Below are 18380 nucleotides of genomic sequence, written 5' to 3' on the forward strand. Positions count from 1 at the left end.
CTCCCAAACAATGACACAATAGGAGGGTGGATGTTGGCAGGATGGCCATCCTAACAGGATGGGAGTGGTGGAGCGGTAAACAGCCCCACTTGTACTTCAAAGAAGCTGCCTCACACAAAGAATTTCACACTAGCCTTTTTGTGCCCCCAGACATCCTGGTACCAATGCATGGTGGAAGGAAATTCTAGCACCATTTGTTGCAAGAAAGCTCTATAATTTTCTTCCACTTTAAAGCTTGCACCAGGTATAAAACTAGGTCTTTAGGTCCCTCAGACTCAAACTTCAGTTCACTTCTAAAACTGTGGAGTAATATCAGAGAATTGCCTGCTGCATATAGCCTGCTTTTTACTTCAGAGGACTGCCATGCTGCACCAAGAGGACTACCCTTCTACTTGGATAAGACATGCTTTTCTGCTACCAGTGTGACTTCATGGGCATGTTGACTGGCCTCCTGATCAAAACCTCAGGGACAGAAATTGCTTCAACCATCCTGAACCTGCACCTGGTCCCAGCCTGAATGAGTCCTGACCCTTCAAGTGGTGCCCCTCTAGTACTGGACCATTTTAAGTGGTGCCTAATGTGTCCAGAAAGCCCAAATCCAAAATGTGGGGCATTAAAAAATATCAGCCAAGAAGTGCTCTGAGAACTGAGAGGAGACGGGGACTAACCTATTCACTGATCAGCCAAAGGTGCATCATCAGTCAGCCTGCTTTTGTGGTAGTTCTTGCTATGTTCTTCTTTGCTGCCACAAATCATACTCAGCACTTTCTTGCAGAAGGGTTTTCTTGCCTCAAATTGCCCTTGTCAGCTACAGGCTGTGGCTGCGCCCCGCTGGACATTTTTGACCAAGTCCAAAAGTAGAAATCTTAATCCTGGCTTCGTCAAGTGGTTCCTCGATGACAACACCTCCTCCTCAGACACAACTAGCTGCCTTGTCCAGCAGAACTTTACCTTCTCAGACATATTTTTCTCAAAGGTGACTGGGCCCAACCCAAGCTGTGTATCCGAACTGGGCTTCATCGCATTTGACCATAACTTTTGACTTTGCCCTCGTCTTGCACAAGTAGAACTATGATCTGTTAGGCAATATTTTTTCATTCTACATTTTTTAATTGATAACTCTGGTTCTACTGATTGGATTTTGGTGTCAAATAATTTGTTAAAATGTCCTCTATTTTTCGAAAATAGTTTGAGATTTTTCTTCTGTTGTCTTTTTACTTTATTATGAGTGCCGCATAAATACTTTGAGTTATAAAGGAACAAAAGGTCCCTTGCCAGAGAAAAAGATGCAATATTCTTTGTAGAAAACAAAATGATTTCTATAGCGACCTAAAATAGGGTCTTAAATTGTTTTTAGAAAAATGAACAAGGCCAGAGGGCGGCTGAAGAAGGACAGAGAGGAACAGGAAGAACAATACTAATTATATACATATAAAGAACTTAGACATTTTTAGAGATGTGGCATAATTATGGAATTAGCACCACATCATACTATTTCACGCCCAAGATATTTGAATCTCAATACAACATTTCTAATAGTCATGGTGCTTTTCGTTGGATGACGTTTCGATCCCTCAATGAACTATGGGGATCATCATCAGGACTTATAGTATATGCTTGAAAAAGGAAATGCCTGTCACAAAGAAATAAGGTCAACCTGGGAAGGGGGGAGTGAATAAGGAAAGGCAGGAATTCTAAAAGGGGAGTAGGAAAAAGGAAAAACAAAAATAAAAAAATAAGTCAACAATTTGTTGCCTGAAAGAACAGGATTGTCTAAAACTATATTCTTAATATCCCCAATAACTAAAGTTAAATAACCATAATTGCGTGGTTTGCATATACATTTCCTGCACTAACCTCTTTGGGGTGCACCCAACAGGTCATACCAATGTACTGCCGTAGATGCGGATGATGTCAATTAGGCATCGCCTGGAAAGTGACATGAGGTAACAATACAACAAGTGATCATGCGTGGGCTCCGAATCTTGCCTAATACCAGAGCAAGGTGCTGCTCCTTGCCAGTTACGGAAAGCGGAACGCGAAACAATAATGATGGTAGTAGAGGTGTGCTAATTGGCGTAGGAAGACAAAGGAAAAGGCAGGGGAAAGAGAGAGGAAATGAGGATGGCAACCGGACAATAATAGTGAAAAGGTCCTGAAGACCGGTGTAGTGAAAGCGACATTAACTTGTGTCAGATGAAAACCATTGCTGAGATGATTCTGAGTCACGGTACGCGTAGTTAGGTGGCCCGTCACCAAGTGCTGTGGTGGACACTGGATAGCAGACGTGTTGTTTAATGCAATAACAGAAATGCTCATGGGAGAAAAGTGTCAACTGTGGGCCTGGTGTCGGAACCAGTGGTCTACAGTGGAATACTTGGTGGCCATCTTGGAAGAGTACAGAAAACAGAGAGAGAAGGGAAAAAGGGCAAGTGGAGCATGGATGAAAATGGGAAGGAGGGGGAATCATTGGTATATATTCAATATTCCATTATGGAATAGTGTTTCTAATACATAACAAGGCATAGAAAGGACATGTAAATAGAACAACTTTTGAACAACTAAGTTCAGGCTATAATTGTTTAGGATTCCAACAATTGAGAGAACATAGAATATTTCTAATAATGAATACCAAATACGACAAGGGTACCAAAGTAAAAAAAATAAATAATTGGAGACATGAATCAAGAGTCCCCGTGTATATGTTAAAAGGCAAAGGAGCCACAATTATCATACAGATTCAGAATCAAAGGGGTATTGGTGCCTATACCAAATTTGTTCAATCCTCTGACCTATTCAGGCCATTCTGAAGGCTGTTTTTGCGGATAATCCATTGCAACTCTTCTTTGCACATTGAATCTAATTTAAGCCTAACTGTATTAGTGCCAAACTACCAGAAGGTTAAGCACAGGTTAATTAACCACTTCAGTGCTCATGATGGAATGGTTCTGTCCTGAGCACCAGCGCTCATGTGCTCATGACGGAACCATTCCTTCATGTGCACATGAGCACTAAATCTCTCTGCTGCAAACAGCAGAGGGATTTCATTGTTTGGGGGGCCTCAGGAGGTGGGGAAGAGCTTCCCAAACATCCGAGTTTTTTTTTTGTTTCTAATTTAATAATGATTGCTTGCAGGTCACGCTGACGTCATTACATTGAAAATGAAACTTAACACTTAGTTTCAGTTTCACTCTTTCATTGCTTGTTGGGCAATCTTAGCACCCGAGCACCAAAACACACGGGGGAGGTATTTGTGTATAGGGGAGAATCTTCTCTTTCTAATGGTACACCTCCCTAGTTGATCCTTGCATGGGGATTGCTCCAGGGGGGTGATCCCCATGCAGGGATCCACCCACTAGGCACCAGGAAACGGCTCCTTGGGCAAAGGTCTTTGCTCCTCCCAATTTAAAATGGGTATATACAGTCGTTCTGCCCTCCCTGGGTGGGAAGATGGGGGCAGTGGGGCCCAATCTCCCCCCTGAGGGAAAAAAGCATCATAGACCCCAGGGTTTTATTATATAGGTCAAGGGCGGGGGCTGTCCAGAATGGGCATGCCAATGCCCACACAGTGCCCCACAACCTCAAAAAATGTTTTCAGCCCCCTCAGGGGCCTGATCGGGGCAGTAGCCCCTGATCTGTTCCGGTGGGGGGGGGGGGGCAAAAGCCCACTAGTCACCAGGGATTGGTTTAGATTTTTTAAACATAGGGGTGGGGGCTGCCCAGAAGGGGCATGCCAATGTCTCCACCCCCAAAATAATTGTCACAGTCTTTCGGCCGCCCCGGGAGGCAGATGGGGCAATAGTTCCTTATCTGCCCTTGGGGGGCTGAAAGCCCACTAGAACCAGGGAGTTTTTTTTAACCTCAGGGATGGGTGGGGGCCGCCCAGGATGGGCATGCCAATGTACCCCCCACCGTCCTTCTGCCTGACAAAGGTCAGATGTTGAAAAGCCCCTGATCTTCCCCCTGGGGGGGAAAAAACAACTAGGCACCGGGGATTATTATTTGTTTTTATACGTAGTGGTGGGGACTGCCCAAAATGGGCATGCCAATGCCCCCACAACAAAAGAAAACTGCCACAGTCTTTCTGCCCCCGGGAGGCAGATGGGGAAATATCCCCTTATCTGCCACACACGTGGGGGGGGCAGAAAGCCCACTAGGCACCAGGGATTCATTTTTTTTAATACATGGGGGTGGAGGCGGCCCAGAATGGGCATGCCAATGTCTCCTTCCCAAAAGAAATTGCCACAGTCCCGCAGGAGGCAAATGGGAGAAATAGTCCCTTGTCTGCCCTCATAGGGGCAGAAAACTCACTAGGCAACAGGGATTCTGTTTTTTAGGAGTGGGGGCTGTCCAGAATAAGCATGCCAATGCTCCCCCAAAAATTCACCTTCTTTCTCCCCCCCTTCAGCAGACAGATGGGGGTAATAGCACCTGATCGTCCCTCGGGGGGGCAGAAAGCCAACTGGGCACTGGGGATTATTATTATTTTGTAAGGATGGGGGCTGCCTATAATGGGCATGCCAATGCCCCCACCCCCCAAAACTGCTGTAGTCTTTCTGCCCCCGGGAGGCAGATTGGGGAAATAGCCCCTTATCTGTCACACCCGGGAGGGGGGGGAGAAAGCCCACTAGGCACCGGTAATTATTCTTTTTACTACACATAGGGGTGGGGGCTCCCAGAATTGGCATTCTGATCCACCCACCCCCAGAGAAAGTGCTAGAGTCTTTCTGCCCCCCATAGGCGGATGGAGGCAATAGCCCTATATCTGCCCCCTCTGGGGGCAGAAAGCCCACCAGGCACTAGATTTTTTTTGTCAAAGTTCAAGGGTGGGGGTTGCCCACAATGGGCATGACAATGCCCAAACACCCCCTCAAAAAATGCCATAGTCTTTCTGCCCCCCAGGAGGCAGATGTGGGCAATAGCCCCTGATCTGCCTCTCGGGGGCAGAAAGCCTACTAGGCAGCAGGGATTAGGTTTAGTTTTTACATACGGGTGGGGGATGCACAAAATGGGCATACCAATGTCCCCACCCCAAAAAAATTGCCACATTCTTTCTTCCCCTACTTCCTGGAGGCATTTGGAGGCAATAGCCACTTATCTGCACCCATGAGGGACAGAAAGCCCTACTAGGCACCAGGGACATTTTTTTCAAAGTTCCAGAGGTGGGACATGCCCAGAATTGGCATGCCAATGCCCCCCACAAAATAATGCCACAGTCTTCCTGCCCCCCAATGAGACAGATGGGGCAATAGCCCCTGATCGTCCCCTCGGGAAGGGCAGAATGCCCACTAGGCACCGGGGGATAATTTTTTTCCCTTAAACGTAGGGGTGGGGGAGTGCCCAGCATGGGCATGCCAATGCCTGCATGCCCCCAGAAACAATAGACACAGTCTTTCTGCCTCCCCCGGCGATAGATGATTTGTATGTCTCCACAATATGTTTTGGGCCCTTGCCTGTCGCGGGTACTTGGCCCATCCACACAAGTGAGGTACAATTTTTATCCGGAGACTTAGGAGGACGCTGGGTGGTAGGAAATCTGTGTCAGTCAGGTGGTCCAAATCTTTTTCCACACAGAAATGTGAGACCATTTTTGTTTTTCATCTACATTTACGGTTTGCAGGGAATTCTCGGTAGGAAAACTTTGGGGGATCCAGGCAAGTCCACCTCCCTGGACTCCCCCGGATGTCTAGTTTCCAGCAATATCTGGGATTGATAGGTTTCCCTAGATCGCTGCCAAGCCCTGGATTAAAACTGCAGGTGACTCCCTTGCAAAAGAAGATCTCTTTGTAATCGATAATTTTAAAGTCTCCACAGTATGCTTTAGGCATACTCACACAATTGATGTACCATTTTTATTGGGAGACTTGGGGGGATGCTTGTGGCTCCACGCAGATTCCAACACGTTCCTTCACAGAAATGTGAGGAAAAGGTCTTTTTTCACACAGTTTTAGGTTAGAAGGGATCCTGGATTTCCCTGGGTGTCTGGTTTAAAAAAATGTACAGATTGTCTAGGTTTCCCTTGATGCCGACAGAGCGCGGGTCCAAAATCTACAGCGAGGCACATTGCACAAAAAGGGTCAGCTTTCTGTGGAAAAATGTGGGGTCATATCAGCAACACCCGGCGATAATTATCGCTCAGCGCTCTTAGCGTGAGGATAATTATCGCCGGGTAACGTGGATTTTTATCACTGAGATAGCGTGCTATTAGCAACGCTTATCTCCTCAGCGATAAAAATCCTCACGCTAACTGCCTAACGTGAGATTATCGCTTGAAAACCAGCGATAATCTCACGTAGTGTGGCGTTAGCTTGCTGATAGGGACTCACAAACTTAGCCATGATATCCACCTTCCATAGGATATCATGGCTAAGTCAGTCCTAAAGCAGGCGTAAGGATAGTAGCGATAACAGGGGTTATCGCTACTTTTCCTGCCACTATGCTTCATAGCGTGGGGCTTGATGATAGGAGAAATGTCGCTCCTGTCATGTTAGGTCAGGAACGCCCACTTTGCATCTCATTAGAGATGCAAAGCTGGGCGTTAGGAATCCCCACGCTAAAGCAAGGTTTCACGCGTTAACGTGGCCTTGCTAATTAGGCGATAAAATTATCGCCGCTTTTCGGCCGAAAACTGCCGCAAAAGCGGCGATAATTTTTTATCGCCAGCTTGTAAATATGCCCCCTAATGTGTCCATGTTATGTTTTGGGACATTTCCTGTCACAGGTACTAGGCCTACCCACTCAAGTGAGGTACCATTTTCATTGGGAGACATTGGTAATGCTGGGTGGGTGGAAAATGTGTGGCTCCCGTAGATTCCAGAACTTTCCATCACACAAATGTGAGGAAATTGTGTTTTTCTTTTACAAAGTTTGAGGTTTGCAAGGGATTATGGGTAACAGAGCCTGACATGAGCCACAAAAGTCACCTCATCCTGGATTTCCCTGGATGTCTAGTTTTCAAAAATGTATAGGCACATTGCGAAAAAAGGGTCAATTTTCACTGGAAAAATGTGATGTGTCCATGTTGCATGTTGAGCCGTTTCCTGTCGCAGGCACTAGGCCTACCCACACAAGTGAGGTACCATTTTTATTGGGAGACTTAGTGAAACACAGAATAGTAGAACTAGTGTTTTTACCAATTGACTTTCTTTGCATTTCTGCCTTCCAACTATAAGACAATGTGTAAAAAAGAAGTCATTTTGAAAAATGTCTTCTAACTCATATGCTTGTATGGGTACCCACAATTTCGTAGATGTGCAAATAACCACTGCTTCTAAACTCCCATTTTGGAAATATATTGGCAGTATGACCGTGACATACAGATTGAAAATAGAAGAAAAAGAAAGGAGCTCGGTGAGTATGTAAGACTAGAGTAATAAGCAATTGTCTCATGAGTAATAACTGAAAAGGACAAAGGGATGAGAGATGTGATCAGAGAGAAAAAGGGTGTAGAGGAAGATGGTATAGAGGATAGAATGTAGAGTAAAGTGGAGACTGGAAAGAGCAGAGGAGAGAGATCCTAGAGGAAATCCAAGGAGGAATGTGTATCAGAAAAGATCAGAGTAGAGAAGTCTGGACAAAGAGGATTGAGATAGCGCAGCAGGTGAAAAGGGGAGCAGAAGGTATGAGAGAAGGTCGCAGGGCCAGCATAGAAAGTCTGCATAGGAAGGAATGATAAGAGAGAGGTACACAGGGTTTCATCATATTCTGGCTAGGCACAAGGCTAGGGGAGTGTGGATGGTCAAGGAAGCAATGGCATAGAGTACAAGGATGAATAATGGGGAAAATAAAGTAAATATTGCTCACAAGTGGCCTGAGTATTGCAAGTTCTATCTAAACAACTATACAATGAGGTACGCAGACCTAATGTAATCCTCCAGAACACTAAACCTATCTACTTAGCTTATCGTATCTACTGCCACCATGTCTTGACAATGAAGGTTGTGAATATATATATCTATTAACCTTTCTGCAGATCATCATTTGCTCAGCAGTAGGTTATTTTAGTATACTGATTTAGTGCTGGGATTTAACATTTAGTGTTTGTGTCATTGAATATTTACCTGCTATCTTGAAGATGAACTTTTGAAGACAAAGCTATTAATTTGATTATGTAAAAGTCACTATCGATAGTGTCTGGTCGGTATGCACTTATTCACTCATGATGTTATTATGGTCTGAAGGTTAATATGTGTCAGTGTGAATGGGAGAATACCCAGTTTTGAGAAGAATCTCATCTGTAAGAAGTCTGGGTCCTGTGCAACAGTTTTGAGTATCAAATTCCATTGAACTGCTGCTAATATTGTAAAATGTCTGGGGCGCTAGAGAGCCCAGCCACAAGACGGCTGCTTAATAGGGAGGCTTTGCTGACTGGAAAGACAATCCGGCAAACATCTTCAGAATTTGGGAGCATCGGGGCTGGACCAGCAGAGTATGCATGCCTAGTGGTGTGCCTCACTGATTGAGTCTTAAGCCGGTGAGAAGGGAATGTTGGGTCCCGTCCTACAGCCCCAGGTGAGTAGAGCCCTGCTGTTCCGATGCCTCCAGCTGTGGCCACCCCCTTCATGGTGGAGGTTAGGCTGGCAGTGTGGGCATGTAGCCTGGAGGCAGACGCCCATATGAGTTGATCCCCCAGAGTGTGATGGAAGGCAGGCTGATCGGCAGGGCACTATGCGCGGCCGATGGAGTGAGTCTAGGTTGCCTCGGCCTCACTGCAGCTTGAACGGGTGCGGCCACACTCTGCTCAGTTTTTGGACCTTGCCCTGGACTGTAAGGTCCGCTGACTGCCTCGGGCCTGTACGTGCCCCCGCCAGATTTGGCCCTGGTGTGAGACTGGGTTTGGAGGTGGGCACCTGGCACCTGCTTACATGAGGAGCCTGGAGAATGGCGGTGCTGTTGGGTGGATGGCAGGGCCTGTAGTGGCCTGTGCAGTAGGCTTGGCACTGCGTGGGGCAAACAGTTAACTGGGCCCCACTGGGGGCTCATGTGTGAGGAGAGGTCCCCTGCTCCCTCATTCACGTGATGATGACAGGCTCTCTGGCTGAGACTGCACACAGGACTCTGGAGAAGGTCTGGGCAGTAAATTCCGCTCATGGACTTTGCTGATTTTTTCCCAATCCAAGCCCCGTGTAGAGCACAGAGTTCTGGAAAGCTCCGCCTAGCAGAGTGGAGTGGAGTTTTTCCTCTCTTGCAGCTTGCCAATGTTGAATTGATGAGAGAGGACAATCCAACATTAGACCACCTCCTACTGCTCACATTGAGGAAGATGATGCTTGAGTAGAACATCTAATCAAGTGGCAGAAATAAGCAGCGTCCTCTTGCACTATACATGCAGTTCATGCTGATTTTACAGCACAGAAGAAGCTACTGGCTCTAAAACATCAGCACCAGCAGCTAAACTTACCTCACTCCGCCGCTTGTGGAACTTCACGAAGTGGCAGAGTTATTCTGTCACTTCATGGAGTTCCGCATAGCGGAACTCTGCGTACTTCACCCAGGCCTACTTTGCAGCTGCTGATGGCCTCTGGCCTGCTAGTATCCCCTCTCTTTGGGTCCCTGGCGTGAGGCGGGCCTGGAGGCAAGAGCCTGCTTAAGCCCAACCCCTGCTTGGTGTGCGCTGAAATTTGTGGTGACTGGAACAGAGGTGGCATCATTCAATGATGGCATTAAGTGGTGGAACTCAGCCCACCTGAATGTCTTGTGTAGTAGTTCCTGACTGGATCTAATTGCAGCCCTGTGTAGAGCACCAGGGTAGTGATGGAACCTCTAGACCGCCCACAACTGGTTTGTGGACATGGGACCCCCAGGTTTGTGGTGTTCCTGGATCTTAAACAGAGCCTGAATGCGATTGACACAAAAATAGACCTGCTTGCTGAACGATTTGTCCACCTGAAGGAAAAAGTTGACAGGCATGAAAAGCCGATAGAAAAACTTGAACATCACACATTGGATGTGAAAGATTGGCACTCCTCTGCCGGGGAATGCCTACTCGTGATGGAGAAAGTACTTCAGGTTATCCACAACAAGAATGGGTGCCTGGAAGCAAGTTCAAGATGAAACAATCTACATATCTTAGGAGTCCCTGAGTCTACGGTGATGGACAGAATGGAGGGCTATGTAGAAAAAATGCTCAGAATTCTCTTTAAGCATGCCTTTTCCCTCATGCTCATCATCGAAAGAGCTCACAGGTTGCTGAGCCGGAAGCTTCTCCCAGGCATGTCTGCGTGCCTCATCATAGCCAGGCTCTTGAACTATGGTGATAGGGAAACAACGCTGTGCTTGGACAGAGATCCTCGTCCCCCTTTAATATCAGAGCAATGAGTTTACTTTTTATAGAAAACTAACATTAAGTAATCTTTGACCTATCTGGCCAAACTCGACATACACCATTTGGGGAAAACCTATTACTTCACTGATCCTAGGGTGGGCTCTAAATTTGCCACAGGTCATCCCACTGTGGACTCTGGATCGTCTGCGTCACCCCAGAACCCAGGCGAGAGCCACCTCAGTGATAATGACTGATGGAGCATCGCCATATTACGAACTATGAGAAGATGAACAGTCACAGTGCTGTGCACAGCAGACTCTTCCAATGACTCTTTTCGGAACGAGAGCTAGAGAGCTGCCAGTATCGGACATCCTTATGGTTCAGCCACCGTCTGGGTGGTGCCGGGTGCTGCCCTGGTCTTGCCTCTGCCGCCTTAACCTTCTACTTCTGGCCACCCAGCTCGCAAATTGCTGGGAGAGTGCTGGCTCTCCTGGACACCCCACTGGGATTATTCCCCTTCTGATTTTTCTGGATTATATATGGGGTGTTATGTGGTAGATGCGAAGTTAATATTTGACCCGATTGGGAGGCCGAAGTAGGAGGTGGGTTGCTGGATGGGCCATTGTTTATGTTATGTGGTTTATGCTTGTTTACCCCTTTTAGAGACACTCAGCACTGTGTTCTTCTCTCTTTATATTGGTCAAACTTGCTCTCTTATTGACACCGCCAACTTTTTCCTTCCACATAAATTTCTTGACATGGTATGACAGCGCAAAGCATGTCATGTGCTTGCATGCTAACAGTGCCACAACATTGATATCTGTCTGCTGCAGAAACTACACCTGATGGAATTGACCCACATACGGTTGAGGGCAAGCTGGACAGCAGAACGCCATGTGGCCTTATATTCTAATTACGCACTGGGTGTGGCAGTGTTGCTCCACAGGGTCCTCCCAGCACCTATGCACGGGTTCTTTGCGATAAGTAAAGCCATTATGTTATAGTGGCAGGCACATTACGGTGGCATCCCTTGATGCTGGTCTCTGTATACAGTGCTAACACCGATTAACCTTTTTTTTGCAGAGGTTGCCTCAATGACTCCAGGATATGTGCTCTGGAGTGGAGACGTTAACCGTGGTCTTGGACACGAGCGTGGACAGGTCCGGTGAGTTATGGCTCCTACACCCACATGCTGCTGCTTATTATAAAGACAGACAACATCCTCACTGATGTTTGGGGCTCCTGAAATGCAAACAGCACAGAGGGAATGTGCATAGTATCCTCCCATAACACCTGGTCATTAATCGACTATAGGTTGGTCACTAGAGATGTGGTCTCTTGTAACATTGAAACTCTGCATATTTGCATAGATTGTCCGACCATGCCCCAGTCCTGTTGTAGCTGACTTTTCCTGAGTACATTTTCCACACATTTTTGGAAGGCTTCACCCCTGTGGCGCTGTGGGATCTGGTGTTCTGTAGTCGGGTGAGTGCTTTGAACATTACTTGCAGTCTGGTTCCTAAGGGAGGCTTTAAAGTTGGTAATATAGAGGATCTGCAATGCTAATCATGGGAGTGCATAATATGCTAAAGGGGAAGATGGAATGGCTAAAGGTACAGATCCGTGCCTTGAAAATCTACTACTTTGAATCCTGCAGTGCAGGCACCTTGGCATCTATGCAAGGTAAACTTACAGACGATGTCGAAGCGGAACTTAGGGAATTGAACTATTTGGGGAGGGAAGCTCATGCCCAGCACTATGGCGAGGAAGACAGGCCAGTAAAGACTCTTTCTGGATTGCCAAGGAGCCCCTGGGTGAACGACTATGTTGTTGAGCTCCTAGACAACCAACAAAATGCACATACTGACATAGATTCTATAAAGCGTATTATGAGCTTCTTTTTCTCTGACCTTTACTCTTCCTCCCAGCATTTGCCCCCCCCCAGCTTCTCCCCCTCTGTGGAAATGATTCAGATGCTTTGACTAAAAAGAGGTCACCGCATGTTCCCCATCTATCCCTTTATGCTAGAGGAAATTGTTCAGGTCATTAGGAGCCCATTTCAGGATGAATCAACTTGATGGCCTTACCGCTGTCTTCTGTAGGGTGTATGACCACCTACTTTCCTTTCATCTCCTAAATATGTATGAGGAGTCGCTATCTTATAACCTGCTTCACCCTACCCACAAAGAAGCCCTCAAAATCACCATTCTGATACCTGATAAAGATCCCCAGCACTGAAACTTTTTAGTGCTCTCTCTATAATAATACTGAAAGAAACATATTAGTCAAGTGGATTCCCTGATGCCTCCTTCCTTTACACCTGAGCATTGTCTGCCTTGACCAGCCCAGCTTCGTGCCTGGCAACTCAACTTCCCACAATCTGCCCACATTCTGTGCTCTCTTACACACAATCAACCCCTGCCTCGGAGCGGCTACTAAGGTGATAGATTCGCTCAAATGACCCAGTCTTTTCCAGCTCTTAGCTCGCCTTGGGTTCGGAGACAAATTTCTATGACTGATCCTGCTACTTTATGTCCAGCCAATCTGAGGATGAATGGGGCGATAACCTCTCCCTTCAGGGTGTCTCAAGGCACCTGGCAGAGATGCTCCCTGTCACCCAGGTTATTTGACATTTTACTATGGAGCCCTTGGCGTCCCAGCTGTGACAACACCATTCCCATTGCAGGCATGCATTCCTCCTCAGGAAGATCTTAATTTCAATATCTGTGGATGATATAACCTTATATGTTAGAGGACCTCAGGTCAATTTAGACCCACTTCTCAGAGAATTCACTCTCTTCGGTGTAATAATGGGCATCACCAGCAATTGGGCAAAGTCCACCTTGCTCCCCCTCACGGAAGCAATGCAGACCTTTGCCTCTGAATACCCCCTGCCAACTGCAGCCCACTGCAGCTGGCTCTGTATGGCCCCTCCCAGGCAAATGCAGAACCAGATAGATATGGTGCCCTGCAAAGTTTGGGAGTGGAATGAGCTGTGATGGAGGGTGTGACTTGCTCATCTATTTGCCCCATCAGTTCTGATTGCGGGCCACCCCTTGAAACATATAATGCGGATGCAGCGTTTGTGGCCTTTGCACACAAATGCAGCTGACCTCCTTTGTGCTGTTTACCCAGAGGGAACTTTTGTTACTTCACAGTAGATACTCCAGAACACCGCCACCCACTCCTAGACACCCTGACCTACTGTCAGCTCTGAGCACCCCCACAAGCTACTAATGATGACTTTCCAGGCAGGGATAATCCCTGTCTTAGAAGCAATGCTCACTAACCCTTTTTCTGCAGACTAATCCTGTGCTTATACACTGCTATGCAGAGACCACAACACTCTGAATGCCCTCAGTCCATCGAGCATGGTTAGCTTATCATAATATCGCCATCAGTGAGTAACAATGGAAATACTGTTGTTCTCATTCCAGGGCTCTTTCCCTGAACTACAGATTGCACCTAATACACTTTAAAAACGTTCATAGAGTTACCGCGCACTGGAACATCTGCAAGGGATGGGCTTGGCCCTTTGGCAACTAACACACACTGTGTGAGCTGTGCTGTGCGAGTGCAGATTTTTGCACCTGCCATGGGACTGCCTGGTTGTTCAGTGTTTGTAAATGGTAATTTTTGCAGATATTTCACAGATCATGGATCATTTCCAGTGTGCTCTCCACGCATTGTGCTGCTGGGGTATGTCAAAGAGATTTCCCCTGAGGTGCCCAGGTTGATGGTGATATTTCTGCTGCGGGCCTAGCTAAGGGTGGCCGTCCACTTGGGTAGGCGGCGGGCGCTTAGTAAGAAAATGTGGCTCCAAGATACAGCTTTTTGTCAGGAGAAGCTTGACGAACACTGGGAGCTGATGCTGATCTGATCTCATCCAAAAGACATATGGACCCTACTTGTAAAATTCTTGAGAACACAAACCCATGTGGCTGCTGGCATTGATGACTACCAGAGTTTTTAACGGGCTGGGACTGACCTTTAGCGGGATCCTTCGCAAAGAGTCTTACCAGCTTGCTTTTCCAATAGAGTTGGACACCAATCAAGACTGTTGCACAATCAGCTGCTGAGACAATGGACACTGCTGCATATATTGACTATCATCTCTGCTGAGTGGCAAGTTTGTATCCTCTCCTTCCGTCCTGCCCCCTACTTCCTTTTCCCCCATTTCCCTGGTACATCCCATACATTTTGTAATTGTGTATCTTCAGACATTTTTGTACCTTGACGTAATACTTTCCTGTTATTTTGGTTTGGGTGATCACTGCAAATGCCAATAAATTATATATATATATATTCACTGAAAATAACTTAGGTTTCAGGCACGTTATAGTTAGGAATTAGCAATTAAAAAACCTTAGAAAATCACTGAAAAAACCATAGGTTTTAGGGGCGTTATTGTTAGCTGGACATTTCCCTCGTGCAAAACCATTGAAATTCCCCCGTTATAGTTAGTTCAGCTAACTATAACTCGCGCCCCCACAATGCACTGCTGATGACGTCACATATTACATCACTCATGACATGGTCAGTGACATCACTGATGACATCACTGATGACATCTAAAATGACATCACTAATAACATCACTGATGACATCGTTCAGTGTCCGTCTGTTTCTGTAAAGTACAATTTTGTTTCATATATATGCCAAACTGTATTGGGGAATGAGTGGGTGTATAAGTGTCTGTATGGAGGATTTAGTAGGTGCGTGACTGACTGTATAGGTGATGATTAAACCTATCTTACTGAATGCATGGGTTAGTGACTAAACTGTGTGAATGTCTGTATGCGTCTGTCTGTTGGTGTGTAAGCGGATGCATGGTTTTGTGAATAGGTACATGAATGTCTATATAAGTTATTGATAGGTTGTCTGAGTATCTGTAATGGTGGCTGAGTGTTTGTGTGGCTGGGATGTGTGTGACTCTGTGCATAGATGTGTCAGTGGGTGATTCACTGGGTGCATTGTTTCAACACTTGGTCTGTAATGCACTGTATGGGTGGGTGAATATGTGTATGGTTGTGTTAGTGTGTGAATATATATTTCATTAGTACATGTGTAATTTACTACATATGTGAACGGCAGTATATATGTATGTTGGAGTACAGAAATGACTATAACTGAGAGTGTGTGATAGTGTGAGTGGCTGTATGGATGAGTGTGTGCGTGTATCATTGATTGTATAAGACCATAAGAATGTGCTAGTATTTGTATGAGTAATTGAGCTTGTGTGTGTATAACTGTATAGGTGAGTAAATGGCAGTGTGATTAATTATTTGCATGACTGAGTATGTGTGTGAGTACATCTATGGATGAGTAGCGGTGTGTGCGTGTCTATATAGGTGTATGAGTGCATATGATAGTCCTGTACTGAGTGACCATAAGTATGAGTGACTGTACGGGTGAGTGAGTGGATGGGTGTTTAGCCCTAAGACTCTGTGATGGGGTATGTTCTTATTGGCGTTGGAGTGTCTATGGTTTTGAGAGTTGCAGTATGTAATTTAGAGTGGGTTTATCAAAGGTTATATTAGATTGTGAGAAGATGCATCAAATGATCACATGAATGACGTCATCAGTGATGTCATTTGAGATGTCATCAGTGATGTCATCGGTGATGTCACTGACCATGTCATGAGCGATGTAATATGTGACGTCATCAGCAGTGCATTGTGGGGGTGCGAGTTATAGTTAGCTGAACTAACTATAACGGATGAATTTCAATGGTTTTGTATGAGGTAAATGTCCAGCTAACTATAACGCCCCTGAAACCTATGTTTTTTTCAGTGAATTTCAAAGGTTTTTTAAATGCTAATTCCTAACTATTACATACCTGAAACCTATGGTTTTTTAAGTGGATTTCAAAGGTTTTTTAAATGCTAATTCCTATCTATAACTTATCTTAAAACCTATGATTTTTTATGATTTTCATAGGATTTCTAAATCTTTATTTTTCAATGTATCAATTACTTTAATATTTGTTATATTGTTTTTCACCATTTTTTAAAGTTTTTTTTCCCACTTATTTCTTTTAAAAATTAAAAAATATTTGTTTTTAATGATATTTTTTGAAAAAATATTTGTAAATTTTTTTAAACCATTTTTTAAACTGTCTTTTTAATACTTTGCTATTATTTTTTTTTACAAGTTTTTTTTGGATTTGTGCACCCTATGCGCACTTTTCTCGATCCCTACATGGAACATAGTCGCCATTTTACAATTGTAGTGTAGGATCTGCGTACGGTATGCGTTGGGTACGTATTTTCGTGCGCGAATGCTATGCGACCGGTACGCGACTCCAAACCCATACGCGACACGTACGAAGTACGTTACGCGACGCTCGTGCGCTTCTGCGAAACATCATGTGCGTGTTTGACGCGGTGGGTGCGCGAATCCCGTGAAATATTTTAAATGTCAAAAAACATAGATATATGTATTTCATGTAAATATTAAATGAAGGCATAATCTAAGATACTCATAAATTAATATATTTTTACTTTCAAATGCAATTTCGCGGATTCGCACTCGGTGTGTGCTGCCTATGCGTACGGTGCGCGGATCCCATGTGACCTGAAAAAAAGAGATTTGATTAGTTCATTGCACTTCATATTCTAACTATTGAAATACCTCGCCCATTTCAATCATTCTTCTTTAACCTTCTTTGGAGGAGCATCTCTCTGCTGAGAAGAACTTTTTTTGACTAAGTTTACACTTAGATCAAACATTTTTTTCAGAACAATGGCTTCAGGGCAGCAGGCATCTCCAGCATCTGCTCATTCATCTGAGGATGAATTTTTGGAAGAAGCACCACGCCCACAAAGATACTCATCTGTGCTATGAAAATGTTTCACTTTTCCCGAGGGGCAAGCCAAAACTAATGCCACCTTAGTGACATGTAAGATCTGTCAGCAAACACGCTCTCCCGTGGGGATCCCACCAAAAACTATTCATGTGGTACAGCCAGCATGATGAAGCATCTGAAGACCATGCATCTGGTCAGGAATCCCGAAGAATGCGAGTTCTTCCAGGTCCATCAGATGCATCACAGCCGAGTACTTCGAGGGTGGATCCATCTGTCCAAAACTTGGACATTCGTCCACAGTTTGCAACATTAAAAGTGCTCTGCATAAAATGCAACGCTGTCCTTTGTTATGGAGAGCAGTCCACTGACCTCATTTGTCGAAAGCAAGAAAACCATCATTGCTAGTTTTTTTTTGTTTTTTCCTGAAGTTCATTGTTTTGTTCCTCCAGTTCTGTGTTTTCCTTTTTTTTCCAGAAAAACTCCAAAAAATTACAAATTGTTCAAAAAACCAAGCAAAAAACAATAAAAGAAAAAAGAAGAAAAAAAAAAGTTCTTCTAAGTACTAACTTTCCTGGTTTAAAAAAAGAGCTATATATGTTTGTTAGTGTGTGAAAGTTTAGATGAATGTATGTGTAGTGCATAGTTGACTGAACGAACGCATTAGTAGCGTATGGTAAATGTATAAGTGCAGAACTATGAGGAAGTGCTGCAGCATCACACAGTAACCTCTTTATCTGCAGTGTGCTATAGTACTTCCGAAGCACAGGGATGCAACATATGTACATAAATATGTTGCAAATCTATGCTTCTCTCTGCACGGCTGCTTAAACTGCAGCCATATGGTGACACAGGCACCCTTGCACCATGGTGCAAGGATATCTGTGTCATGTGGTGTTTGTAAAGGCATTTTTTTCCTTCAATGTATGCTGAAAATTTTAGCATGCATTGAAGGTTAAAAAACGAGGAGAAATGAAAACAATTCTCCTTCTTGTGCTGTGCTACACCAATTGGAGAATGGTGCAGCATTCACACACATGTCCAGATTTATTATTTTTGATAAATCTGGAGATGTGTCTTCTTCTATGAGTATTCTGTGCAATCACGCACAACAACACTTATAGAACACCCTTTCAACGCAAAGTGGTGTGTATGATGAGGTCGTATTTAACATTGAGAAAAAAAAGGTACACAGAGTGCCTTTTCCTGTATTTGTAAATATAAAAGAGTGTCTTGCGCTATAACTATGTTACAAAAAGTAACATATTTCTGTTTGGAAAATTACTTTTGAATGATAGGAGGTAAGCACCG

Source organism: Triturus cristatus, chromosome 5_1 (genome assembly GCF_964204655.1).
Source record: "Triturus cristatus chromosome 5_1, aTriCri1.1, whole genome shotgun sequence".
Taxonomy (NCBI): Eukaryota; Metazoa; Chordata; class Amphibia; order Caudata; family Salamandridae; genus Triturus; species Triturus cristatus.